Genomic DNA, 13650 nt, shown 5'->3' on the forward strand with positions numbered 1-13650 from the left:
GAAGGTCCATAAATCTGAAGACAAAGGGATGGAGTTGTCACAGCGGGTTTTCGAGTCGCGAGGACCCACGGTTTTCTATGGCCACATTTCGTGCTCACCTTGTCATGACAAGCAGTAGGAAAGATGGCATCTCACGTGTTCTTAGGGAAGTCGTCTCAGTATAGCTTCCAGCCCCACACTTGACTTGACGCTCCTAAAGTTTGCAGATAAGAGGCACAGGGGGATACCATAGGCGTCCCGGAACCACGAAATTTGATCTGAAGGGGTAGCAGGGACTGAAAGTCAGTCTTCTGGTTTTAGTTACTGCACTACTTGCTCGCTTGTGTGTTTGTGTTTTGAGGCAATGCGCCTCGTGCCTGTTGCAAGGTTTGGGGGCACTACAGTTGTATGAGAGGATTTGGACTGTGTGCACGCGCTCTCATTTCTCGATATTGCACTTCACACCACCCAGTCTGCAGTGGTATCTGTCTTCTGTAAGTTTTATTGCTATTGACTTTAGTGATGTGCTTTGTGTCATTCTTGTTCCTGGGAGGTGAATTTGTGGCTAGGAATGCAGCCCAATAAGCAGGGCATAAGTCCTAAAAAAAGAAGCGGGGGGACAAACCAAATTAGGCAGTATGCCAGTCCCATCATGGCGCGTGACATCACATATTGCCTCACAGGAAGTGGTTTTACAACCCATGACCTCACCGGAAGTGGCATCGCAAGAAGTGATATCAGATCTTAAGACCTCAAACATACGTTTAGCAGGTCTATCATGAACACATTTGAGTGCTTTACAATATTTAACAAATTCTATTTTGCGATGCAGTTGTGCCAAACAAGTGACACAAATAAGTCGCAAAATCTGAGCCTCAATTTATACTTTTTTTTTTTAACTGTGCCACAAAAAAATTGGCAACAAGGAGAAACATGGCAATAAATCTGTTCTGCTTAATTGTTTACAAAGTCTGCATTTTAAAATATCTTATGGGGTTAATGCACCTGCTGCAGAGATCTCTGTGTTCCCAGTAAATCACAGGAAATAATATTTGTAAGATAACTCTGGAGATTAATGTACCTGCTAGAGAGATCTGTATTTTGTCTAGTCCCAATTTTAAATTCAAGTAGCATAGAGAGTTAATATGTCTCCTGCAAAGCGCGTCATGTGACACGCAGGTGACAGATTATTTTTATGTAGCTGGGCAAGTGGGCTACTACTTTAAACACAGATATCCTTTTGTTACTTGCAGTTCATAAATTGTAATCCTAATATAGTACAGTGAGTTATGAAAGACGTGACTCTTACACCTTGTAACTCTCACTGTCCTATGTAACGCATCCTATACACTGATTTACACACATATGATTTATTGTCAATGTGTACGTATGATGTATAGCACTCCTACACTCTGGATTGGGATGTGTGGTGCTATAAAGGAAATAAAATAGTGGCATTTAAATTGTTATTTGTGTAAATACTGGGACAGACCAACACATCTGAAATTCTTACAGTGCCTACATATGTCCTAAATACAGGGACTGGAAAAAGACAAAAGCATGCCTCTCTTAAGTACCTGTGAAGTAATAGCAAGCAGTAATCCTTTGTCTCCCATCCATTGCATTTGCAGCTGGGGTGAGGATTCAGATAGCCAGGATACTCAATCAAACGGAGGGCCGATGGCCCCTTAACTTTGCCTTTGTTTTGGGTTCAACTGGAATTCAAAATGACAAAGCAACCTTGCTGCCTGAAATGTAAGCAAACAACGTGCAGATGCTGCCAAATGTGTCATGGGGACTAAAAATTACACCAGTCCGAGTTCAGCATATTTTTGAGGGGCCCAACTTCTTTGCAGGGGAGACAGCATCCACTCTGTTAAAAGAGTGGGTAGATTCCGTCTATCCACGTGTACCTTCGACTTGTGCCCTGCCAATAAGGCTTCTGTCAGAAAGACCTGTGTTTAACCAACAGTGAACGGGTTCGAATTCCAGCAAACCAAGTTCTAAGTTTCATCCTTCGGAGGTCAACAAAATGCCCACCATTGACTTGGGGAGTAGACCGCACCAAATAAAAACAGCGCTACAAAGCAGCAAGACTTTGGCAGCAAGCCCTCTTTTATAACACGTTCATCTCAGTGTTACGGGATAATGCTGGGATAAGTATTCATGGGAAGGAATGTGAGGGTATGCGAGGTGGCATGGACTGTCTATCGTGGATGAGCTAAGTCACAGCTAAATATGTGCTGTTGGCAGGTTGTGGGCACAGTCACATGTTTTTGGAGACTGGAACCATGATTTTATTCTCAAACTTTGCACCAGGGCAAGAGAGCTAGGTAAGAAAGAAATAATGAAGGAGTAAGAGAAAAATAGAATAGGTGATAAAAGGGGAATGTAGGAATGAAAAAGAACCAACAAGAATGAGGTAAAGAAACAGCAAGTGTAGAGTGGTAGAAGAAAGAGGCATTAGGTGGAATTAAAATTTGGCAGACTTGTTATTCACAACGCCAGCATTCGCCACTGCTGTCAGGATGCTAAGAAAAACGTTCAGTCCTGCTCTTACTGAGTAGGTGTGGGGTTAACCAAGACCTTTTATTTTATTTCAATAAATGTATATGTATAATATACTTAGATCTCTTCATCCATTGGTGTTTTCCTGAGTCACTCACATTTTGCTTCCACCTACAACAGCATACGTCATAGGGCAATAGGTGAGCCTACTTCAGTCACTGGCTAAAGTCAATTTGAGCGATTTCATTTTTCTCTTTCACGAGTACATCCATACACAAGGGTATTCCTTTCATTGCTAGTGTTTTTGCTTTTTCCTTTATTACTTTAGTGTTGCCTTTGTGGTTAAAGTCTGATGTGACAGCAAAATGCTTTGTACCAGCTCTTTATGCTGCTTTTGATGTAACCGCAGGACACATTCCACATTTATCAGGTTCTGTCTCCTGCTAATGCTCTTGTAAATTTCCTTTAAAGTGGCCTTTGTTTATGTGGCTGTTGCTATTTCACAACATACCAAACTGTGCCATTTGAAACTGTTCTTTATAAAGCTCTCTTCGTATTATATGCCTGATGGGTGTAAGGGAAAAGCGAAACTAGCGCTCCAACAGGAATTCACATTAATATTTGAGAAATTGCGCCAAATATGTGCGGTGCTATCAAGATAGGGAAAAACACCCAATCCCCTAAATAACTCAATCAAAGGATTGATAAGACTAAAAAACAGCTGTTGATGCACACGCAATCAATTTAGATGTAAGTACACAAATTAGGTAACAAATGACATAGATTTGAACTCTTATTCTTCTTTATTCTTGAAAAAAGATCTTCCACTCCCAACGCGTTTCGTCGCGAACGGGATTAACCCAAGCGACTTCCTCAGGGCTTAACGTATCCTTGGTTCATAAATTCCTCGTTAATCCTTAGATAATCTGTCATTCAACATCCATGATTCATTTGAATTCGTATTTCACAAATCGCTAAGTTCTCCCTTCAAATAAAGATGTCAAAATTCATGCCAATATACATCCACAAATCGTCAGACACGAACGATATTTAAATCCGAGAATGCTTCAAGTTCAGGACCTTGTATAATTCATTTATTCAATCGTAATTATAATCCAATTATTCACAAAGTCTCGAGGTACCCTAGAGTACTGGGACCTTCAATATGACCAAACGCTGCCCGAATACAGGCTACACCAACCGCTGAACTTGAAGCATTCTCGGATTTAAATATCGTTCGTGTCTGACGATTTGTGGACGCGCGCAGCGGGAGCACCGATTGAGTGCCGAAGGTGCGCCAAAGGTAAGCCCGACCGCGCCCAGCGCCAGACCCCCTGGCCCCCACAGACGCCAGCCCAATCGCCTGACCTACGATGCCACCGCACTCCACGCACTCAACGCCGACCGAACCCCGGGTTGCTACCGAGCCACCCCGAGACGCACCCACGGACCCTTCTGCTGCCACACCTGCAAGTTCGCCTGCATCAGGACCTGCACTACTCCAGCACTGACCAAGACCACAACGCGCAACAGCGGCAGCCACCTCAAGTGCATCCTGCTCAACACCCGCTCCGTCCACAGACATGCCGTCGAGCTCTGGAACCTGCTCAACATCACAGCCCCAGACGTCGCCTTCCTCACGGAAACCTGGATGAACGCCTCCTCAGCGCCCGACATCGCCATCGCCATCCCAGACGGCTACAAGATCATCCGGAGGGACCGCGTCAACCAGACTGGAGGAGGCATCGCCATCGTCCACAAGAACACCATCCGCATCACGACCAACACCGACGACACCCTCGCACCCGCCGAGCACCTCCATTTCCAGATCCACACCGACCCAAAGACGACCCTCAGAGGCACCCTCATCTACAGACCCCCGGGACCACGCACACAATTCAGCGAAGACATCGCCGACTTCGTCAGCCCACACGCCCTCCCCTCCGCTGACTACATCCTCCTCGGGGACCTCAACTTCCACCTGGAGAACAACAACGACCGCAACACCACCACCCTGCTGGACAACCTCGCAAACCTCCGACTCAAGCAGCTGGTGACCACCCCCACCCACTACGCCGGACACACACTCGACCCCGTCTTCTCATCCAGCAAGGACATCACCTTCAGCCACGCCACCGGACTCCACTGGACGGACCACAGCTGCGTCCACTTCAGCTTCAGAAGGACCAATATCCACCACCACCAGCAACAGGTTGCACGCAGAAGCTGGAACAAGATCACAGCCGACCAGCTCGCGACTTCCCTGAGCATGAACCCACCCACCAGCGCAACGAACCCCAGCGAAGCGGCCACCAACCTCACGAAGTGGATCAGCGACTGCGCAGACGACCTCGCCCCTCTGAGGACCCCGCCTAGCAGACCCGGCAGCAAGAAAGCCCCTTGGTTCACCGACGAACTCAAGAGCTCCAAGAAGAACTGCAGAGCCCTCGAGAAAGCCTGGCGCAAAGACCCAACACCGGACAACATGACTGCCCTCAAGCTCGCCACCCGAAAACACCACCAACTGATCCACGCCACCAAGAAAACTGCATTCAAGGAACGCTTGGACAACAACGCACACAACAGCAAGGAACTTTTCAACATCGTTAAAGAGCTCTCCAACCCCAACGCCGGAAACAACGACATCACCCCTTCGCAAGACCTCTGCAACTCCCTCGCCGCCTACTTCCACAACAAGATCGCGGACATACACAACAGCTTCAGCACTCAACCGACGCACGCCACGACCGAACCGACGCACGCCACCTCCAACCTCCGCGCATGGACCCCGATCAGCACCGAAGACACCGTCCGCACGATGAACTCCATCCACTCCGGATCTCCGTCCGACCCCTGCCCTCACCACGTCTTCAACAAGGCAGACACTGTCATCGCACCCTACCTGCGGGACATCATCAACACCTCCTTCAACATCGCTACCTTCCCGGAGAGCTGGAAGCACGCCGAACTCAGCGCTCTACTTAAGAAACCATCAGCCGACCCCACCGACCTCAAGAACTACCGCCCCATCTCGCTGCTCCCGTTTCCTGCAAAAGTCACCAAGAAGACCGTCAACAAGCAGCTGGCTGCCTTCCTCGAGACGAACGGATCCCTCGACCTCTCGCAGTCTGGCTTCCGGGCCAACCACAGCACCGAGACCGCCCTGATCGCAGCCACGATGACATCCGATCCCTGCTCGACAACGGAGAAACAGCGGCCCTCATCCTCCTAGACCTCTCCGCGGCTTTCGACACTGTCTGCCACCGCACCCTAGTACAGCGCCTCAGCAACGTCGGAATCCAGGAGAAGGCACTGGAGTGGATCATCTCCTTCCTCGCCGGAAGGACACAGAGAGTCCGCCTCCCCCCGTTCAGATCAGAAGCCACCAAAGTCATCTGCGGCGTTACTCAAGGCTCCTCGCTCAGCCCTACCCTCTTCAACGTCTACATGAGCCCCCTCGCAGCCATCGCACGCCAGCACAACCTCAACATCATCTCCTACGCCGACGACACCCAGCTGATCCTCTCCCTCACCAACGACCCCGTCACCGCCAGAGCCAACCTGCACGAAGGGATGAAAGAGGTAGCCGAATGGATGAGGAACAGCCGCCTGAAACTGAACTCGGACAAGACGGAAGTCCTCATTCTGGGATCTTCACCCTCCGCCTGGGACGACTCCTGGTGGCCCCCCGCCCTAGGCAGCGCACCCAAACCGACAGACCACGCACGCAACCTGGGCGTCATCCTGGACTCCTCCCTCTCCATGACCAGACAAGTCAACGCCGTCTCCTCGACGTGCTTCAACATCCTGCGCATGCTACGAAAGATCTTCCGGTGGATCCCCACCGAGACCAGGAAGACGGTCACCCAGGCCCTCGTCACCAGCCGCCTGGACTACGGCAACTCCCTCTACGCCGGAACCACCGCTAAACTCCAGCAGAGGCTCCAGCGGATGCAGAACGCCTCAGCACGACTCATCCTGGACATCCCCCGTCGCAACCACATCTCCGGACACCTGAGAGACCTGCACTGGCTCCCGGTCAACAAAAGAATCACCTTCCGTCTCCTCACCCACGCACACAAAGCCCTACACAACCAAGGCCCAGGATACCTCAACAGCCGCCTCAACTTCTACGCTCCCAAACGCCAGCTTCGATCGACCGGCCATGCCCTCGCCGCCGTCCCCCGCATCCGAAGAGCCACCACAGGGGGAAGGTCCTTCTCCTACCTCGCCGCCAAGACTTAGAACTCCCTCCCGACCCACCTCCGCCTGACCCAGGACCACCTCGCCTTCAGGAAGCAGCTCAAGACCTGGCTGTTCGAGCAATAGCTGACCTCCCTCCCCTTGCGCCTTGAGACCCTCCGGGTGAGTAGTGCGCGATATAAATGCTTTGATTGATTGATAAATGCTGGACTTCAGCCACCAACTCTTCAGTACACTTCTGGACCTATGGATACTCTGCCAGGAAGAAGGGTTGCTGTGCTGCTGAAAGGACGGCCACAATGTTAGACTGCTGCTCTGAAGGAACTGCTGGCCTGCTGTGTGATCTCTTGCCTGTGTGAGAAGGACTGGAGCTGCATCTCTTGAACCTAAAACCCAGAGTAACTCCAAGATCTTGTTGGCTGTCCTCCTGATTTGAAGCCTCAGGGACATAACAGGATGTTTCTCACAACCAGTAATAAGTAGATCTATGGATGTTATTGAAGGCTGCATTTGGAAGTGCTTTTGGATCTTAGACACTATACACTGCTTGAAGTAATACGATTAGATTTGGTCCTTGCCATTTCAGCAATATTCCTATAGTATACTATGTAATTTATCACATGCCATATTGTACTGAGTAAATGTTGAGCTCTTGAATTGTAGGAGTGGCAGTTTTTTTGCATTTACTATTCCAGGTTGCACATGGCTGTGGCATTGAGTGCAGGGGTATTATTATATTATTTTGTATTTTAAGTGCATTTATATGGTGCATAAAACCCCAATGAGGCATTGGAGTGCTTTATAGTTTGGCAGTATTATCTGTCAGCAAAGTGCAGTTAGACATAAAACTACTTCTGCTGGAGGCGAGGCCAATGTATAATAAAAAATGCACACACACTCTGTCCTGATCCGGCTGGCCCACTACTGGACTCTAGTATGGTAATCTTTGGCGCTTCCAGTGGATATAACTTTAACCAATAGGAGGAACTAGCATTTATCCATGGCATGTCCAGCATCCCTCACATGACGTAACACTGAAAGTGAACGTTTTCTGCTGGTGTGGTAGTTTCCAAGCTCTGCATAGTTCAAAAGGTGAAATCAGGTGTTCCCTTGACTCAGGAGGAATGGCTGACAGAACCAGTTTCAAAGGATATTCATGCTGGTGACAGATTTTTCATCTTATAACTGGTCTGCACTTTGAGGCCGTTTAGTCCTTATTCTGAATACCTATATATTGATTGATTATCATGTGTTGAGAATGCGCTCACCTCTTTCTGCCTCTGTTGTAGGTGCTCTATCCTGGAGATGACCCTGCTGTGAAGCCATAGGCTTAGTCTGAAGGACAGCCTGAGAAGAGCACATGAAAACACAATGAGCCAAACCAGTTCTAAAAGTGCATACTAAAGATGCACACACTCTGTGCTATGCACCTTTATAAGAGTGAGAGCTGTTGACCCCCTTGTTGTTTCAATTCCAAGTTTTCTATGACCAAGGAAGGGGTGCTCCACGGAGTATACCATATAATTGTTATGTTGTTATTTGTTTTGTTATTTATATTTGTAAAGCACACAGATGCCGCAGCCAAGTGGCGTCCCGGTGCTATAGAGGATCAGGTAACATAACACAAGACGCGTGGTAACCAGCCGCAAAAACCATTAAGCCAGAGGAAACAAAAATGTTTTCACAGCCTTTCTGAACGGCAGCAAATCAGGAATAGAACGAATACTAACAGCCAGTGTGTTCCAAAGGTTTGCTGCCAAAACACCAAATGAGCGGCCACCCATCCTGGCTTTTTTGAAACGAGGGACATAGCCAGAAATTGACCCGTTGATCGTAATGCTCTTGCGGGGGTATAGTAGGAGATGGTCTGAGCTAAAATGGGAGGAGAGGCAAACTTTAGGATTTTAAAAACCAGGCACAAGGCTTTGAACTTTATCCTCTGCCCGACAGGCAACCAATGAAGGTCCAGAATGGAACGCCTAGCTGAACAGAATTTGGGCAAACCGACCAACATTCTGGCAGCCGCATTTTGCACACGCTGAAGGCGTGGAAGCTCTGCTTGGTTGGTGCCCAATAGAAGTGCACTGGCGTAATCCAATCTGGAAAGAATCATAGCTTGGACTATGAGTTGCCTAGTGGAGGCATCGAAAAATTTGAAGATGGGCCTAAGACTTTGAAGGGCACCAAAGCAGGTACCAGCCACCTTTTTTGTATGAGGGGTAAATGATAGATTGGCATCAAGCCAGACCCCGAGGTTCTTTACCTGTGTCACCGGGATAGGGGCTTGGCCAAGCTCTAATGGCCACCAGTCGCCTCCCCAGAGATGAGCCTCTTTGCCCAAGACTAAGACTTCAGTCTTAGCGGCATTGAGTTGGAGGCGGTTATCCGTCATCCAGCTTGCCACCTCCTTGAGGGCCCTCTGAAAATTGGAAGCATCCAACACAGTGTTCCCGTTTAGAGCAACCGCTAGCTGGGTGTCATCGGCGTAGGACATCATAGTTAGGCCCCATTTATTGGTGACCACCGTCAGCGGTTGCACATACAAATTAAACAGGGTCGGGCTAAGTGCCGAACCCTGCGGGACTCCTTGGGAGATGTGGCGAGGAGTAGACTCATAGGGAGGTGTAGACACTTTAAAAGTGCGCTCAGCCAAAAATGAGCGAAACCAGTCTAGAGCTGCACCCTCCACTCCGGCTTCTCTTAACCGCTGAAGCAAAATCTGGTGGGAAACAGTGTCGAAGGCGGCACTGAGATCCAAAAGGATCAGTGCCGTCGTCTGTCCAGAGTCTAACATCCTCCGCAGGTGCTCAACCATAGCCAATAGAGCTGTCTCTGTGCTATGGCCAGCACGAAAGCCGTTCTGGGAGGGATCAAGAATGCCTGTATTTAGAAGGTGACCAGTTAAAATATTATTGGCGTGAGCCTCAGCAATCTTAGAGATCCATGGAAGCAGAGAAATGGGCCGATAATGTTCTGGTTTTGTTGGATCTAGAGTAGGCTTTTTTAATATCGGCATAACCGTGGCTTGCTTCCATTTTATGGGTACCGTCCCAGATGTGAAAGATAACCTGATGAGATTATAAAGAGACGGGAAACAGATCTCGGCGGATTCCCTAAATTGTGCAGGTCTCAGAGGGTCCGCCGGAGAGCCCGATTTGACTTTCACAACTAAGGATTCAAACTCTTCCTGGGATGGCACAGGAATCACTAACAATGGACTGGAGATGACATGCATAGGTCCTATGTTGTTATTAGATGTAGTAAGAGGAGGAAAAGACCGATAGATCGCGTCCACTTTCTCCACAAAAAAAGATGCTAACTCTTCACAGTGGGCCAAAGAGCCGTTCCCCATCACTGCGACTTTCTTATTGGTCAGATCTTTAAAAACCTTGAAGATTAGTTTAGTAGGGTTAGAACTGCTCTTAAATTCTAAGGAATAAAATGAGGCCCGTGCTTTACAGATAGCTCGGTGATACAGCTTAATGCTGGCCTGATATCCCTGTTTAAGAATGGGATCATATGCCTTGTGCCAAGCTCTTTCTGCCCTCTTACAGGCGACCTTAAGGAGCCTAAGGGAGTTGTCATACCATGGGCTTGAGTGGCCCGGCCGGATCTTACTCCAACCCGCTGGTATTAAAGTGTCTAATGCTTGGGTCAACCACTCGCAAAAGTGGTCATACCCGGAGGCGACGTCTGTAGGGTGTTCTGGAAGATGTTGTAGCAAAAGGTGGTGGAAATCTTCCAGATTCATATTCCTCCAAGGGCGTTTAAAAACGACGGGTATAGTACTTTTAAAAGGAGAGACAGTCGAAGTAATCCGGACTTCGACCAGGTAGTGGTCTGTCCAAACCATAGGTTTAGACGGCGATACACTCACATTATACAGATTCGTCAGAAAAGGGTCCAGAATGTGACCCCCTACATGGGTCTGACAATTAATGTGCTGATATAATCGTAGCGCCTCAAGATCTGCAAGAAAACTACTCACCACAGAGGATTGAGGAGCATCCATGTGGAGATTAAGATCACCTATTATACTAAAGTTTGCTGATCTGAGGGCTAGAGAAGAGACCACCTCTGGAAGAGCAGTTCGAAAGGCAGCATCAGAGCCGGGGGGTCTGTAGATAACCAGACCGGAGAAGGTAAACTGTGGGGTCATCGTGATTGCAAAATGAGCACTTTCGCAACCCACTATACCTATGGCATTCCATGAACAAGGATAACATGTCTTAACTACGGCCGCAATCCCGCCACCTCTCGAATTACGATGTAAGGTATACATAGTATAATCCATAGGTAGAGCAAGATTTATCGCCGCCGTGGCGTTGTCATGTAGCCAGGTTTCCGTTAAGAAAAATATATCCGGTCTTTCCTCTGTAAGTAGAGTAAAAACATCTAAATAATGGCAGACCAACGATCTCACGTTCAGATGGAATATTTTAAATGTACTTTGCCGGTGAGAGACCGCAGAGCGGTCTACTACATTAAAAACACTTGGTGGGGGCTGTAGGGCCCTAATAGGCAGAGACAATGGGAGCTCAAACCTACACCGAGAACACTGAACAGGGCCGGAGAGAGGATCAAGGGCCCCATGCGCACATCCACCCACCCTATTCCGAAAGCTGAGTAGGTAATTGGCCGCAAGCATAGTCAACCTCCAGAGAGTCCTGCCCTAGCCCTGCCTTAGCGCTGACGAGCGCAGACGGGCAGGACTCTGGCGCGACTCAGGCGCAGAGAAGGCGCTTCCGCTGCGCGTCACCGCTGCGCTAGGAAATAATATAGGCTAAACCCCCAATCGAGCACTAGAGCGCTCGGGAATGGTGGCTAGAGCGTCCCTTCCCGCTCCAAGATGGCGATCATAGAAACGAAGCAGCCCTGTGAGCCCGGACCCGCAAAATAGCGGTGAGTTTGTTAAATTTTACAGTGCAAGTATAGGCCAGGAGGTGGGTAAGAACAATTAAAACCAGGGGATAGAAAATAAATCAAACAAAATACAACACGCGGAAGTTTGAAAATTCCAAGAATGAGGCTTCGGCTACTGCGGAAGCACGCTGCAAGCTCCGTGGTACTCGTCCAGTGGACAACCTTTTCCAGTCTGACCCGGCGAGTACAGGCGTCTAATATAGGCTAAACCCCCAATCGAGCACTAGAGCGCTCGGGAATGGTGGCTAGAGCGTCCCTTCCCGCTCCAAGATGGCGATCATAGAAACGAAGCAGCCCCGTGAGCCCGGACCCGCAAAATAGCGGTGAGTTTGTTAAATTTTACAGTGCAAGTATAGGCCAGGAGGTGGGTAAGAACAATTAAAACCAGGGGATATAAAGCAAACAAAATACAACACACGGAAGTTTTAAAATTCCAAGAATGAGGCTTCGGCTACTGCGGAAGCACGCTGCAAGCTCCGTGGTACTCGTCCAGTGGACAGCCTTTTCCAGGCTGACCCGGCGAGTACAGGCGTCTAATATAGGCTAAACCCCCAATCGAGCACTAGAGCGCTCGGGAATGGTGGCTAGAGCGTCCCTTCCCGCTCCAAGATGGCGATCATAGAAACGAAGCAACCCCGTGAGCCCGGACCCGCAAAATAGCGGTGAGTTTGTTAAATTTTACAGTGCAAGTATAGGCCAGGAGGTGGGTAAGAACAATTAAAACCAGGGCATAGAAAATAAAGCAAACAAAATACAACACGCGGAAGTTTTAAAATTCCAAGAATGAGGCTTCGGCTACTGCGGAAGCACGCTGCAAGCTCCGTGGTACTCGTCCAGTGGACAACCTTTTCCAGGTAATTACTGAGCAACCTGAGCTGCGGTCTGCATGACAGCCAGTTTCCCAAAGGTGAAGGGACATCACCTGTAGTTTGATCTGAAGGAAGACCTGCTTTCCTTGTCATTAAACTGCCTGGAAAGTCCTGTCTGAATGAAGTGGGAAAGAGTGCGCCCATCCTTCAGGAGCAGCAAACTGTTGTGTGGACAAGAGCAGTTGAGGGTGGTGCTGTGGTGCATATACCAGAGACTCGAGGTGAGTGACCGGCGTGTTCCCAACTTGGAGCTAGTTACTGAACCCAAGCGTAGGATCTGCAGCACTGTTGATGTGTGCCTGAGTGTCACACCAAGGGCCACTCACCTGAATTCCTAGGACTTCTGCAGAAGCGAAGATTTTCCACCATTTTCCCTTAAGGTTAATCCTTAGCTTAAGAAGAGATGACTGATACCAGTGACTAACCCTGAGAGCAAGGGGGCATTGGAGAGAGATATATAGAGAGAAAGCGGTTCTGGTGTACCTGGAGCTCCTGTGAAAAGGATCGCAGGTGGGTGTTATTGTTTCTGAGCAAACCTCCTCAAGTTCTAGTGGCCAAGGGCATTCCTTCAGGAGAGGTACTTTGCAACAAGAACACAATTTCAGAACCCTACATGAATTCTTTACAATCAGCCTGAAATGCGAGTCCTAATGAAGAATACCGAACAAGAATTAATGTAAGAAATTAGAGTCCATATGAAGGACTCATCAGCACTGACCCCTTTACTGAATCCTGAGTGCATATCCTTTAGCTTCTGCTCTGATGTATCAGAAATCTTTCTGTCATTAATGTTGTGTAACTTCACAAAACGATACCTTTTCCTTTAGTCAAGTCTTTCTTATTCAAACTCAAATTGCTATAGTGTCCTTGACGAGAAAGAGTATACCAAAACGAGAAGCGGCAGTTAGCGCACTAACCTGAGGTCTGTGTGATGGGCCGGAAGAGCTGGAGAGTTAAACAGAAAAAAGATGGTCATGGTAAAGTTGATGGGGGCACAGCAGCGCCAACTGATCGACCAGGTTCCAGGGTTTAAGATTGTTGGAAGCTGTCTAAAAGGAAGGCATTTCGAAGAAGGAAAGCCGGCCCCCAGCTTTCATGCGAAGATGTGTAGGTTATTCTTGTCGCATGTGGCGGAGCTTGGAATCCTAGTCCAGCGCTGATTCAGGAC

Source organism: Triturus cristatus, chromosome 7 (assembly GCF_964204655.1).
Source record: "Triturus cristatus chromosome 7, aTriCri1.1, whole genome shotgun sequence".
NCBI classification, from domain to species: Eukaryota; Metazoa; Chordata; class Amphibia; order Caudata; family Salamandridae; genus Triturus; species Triturus cristatus.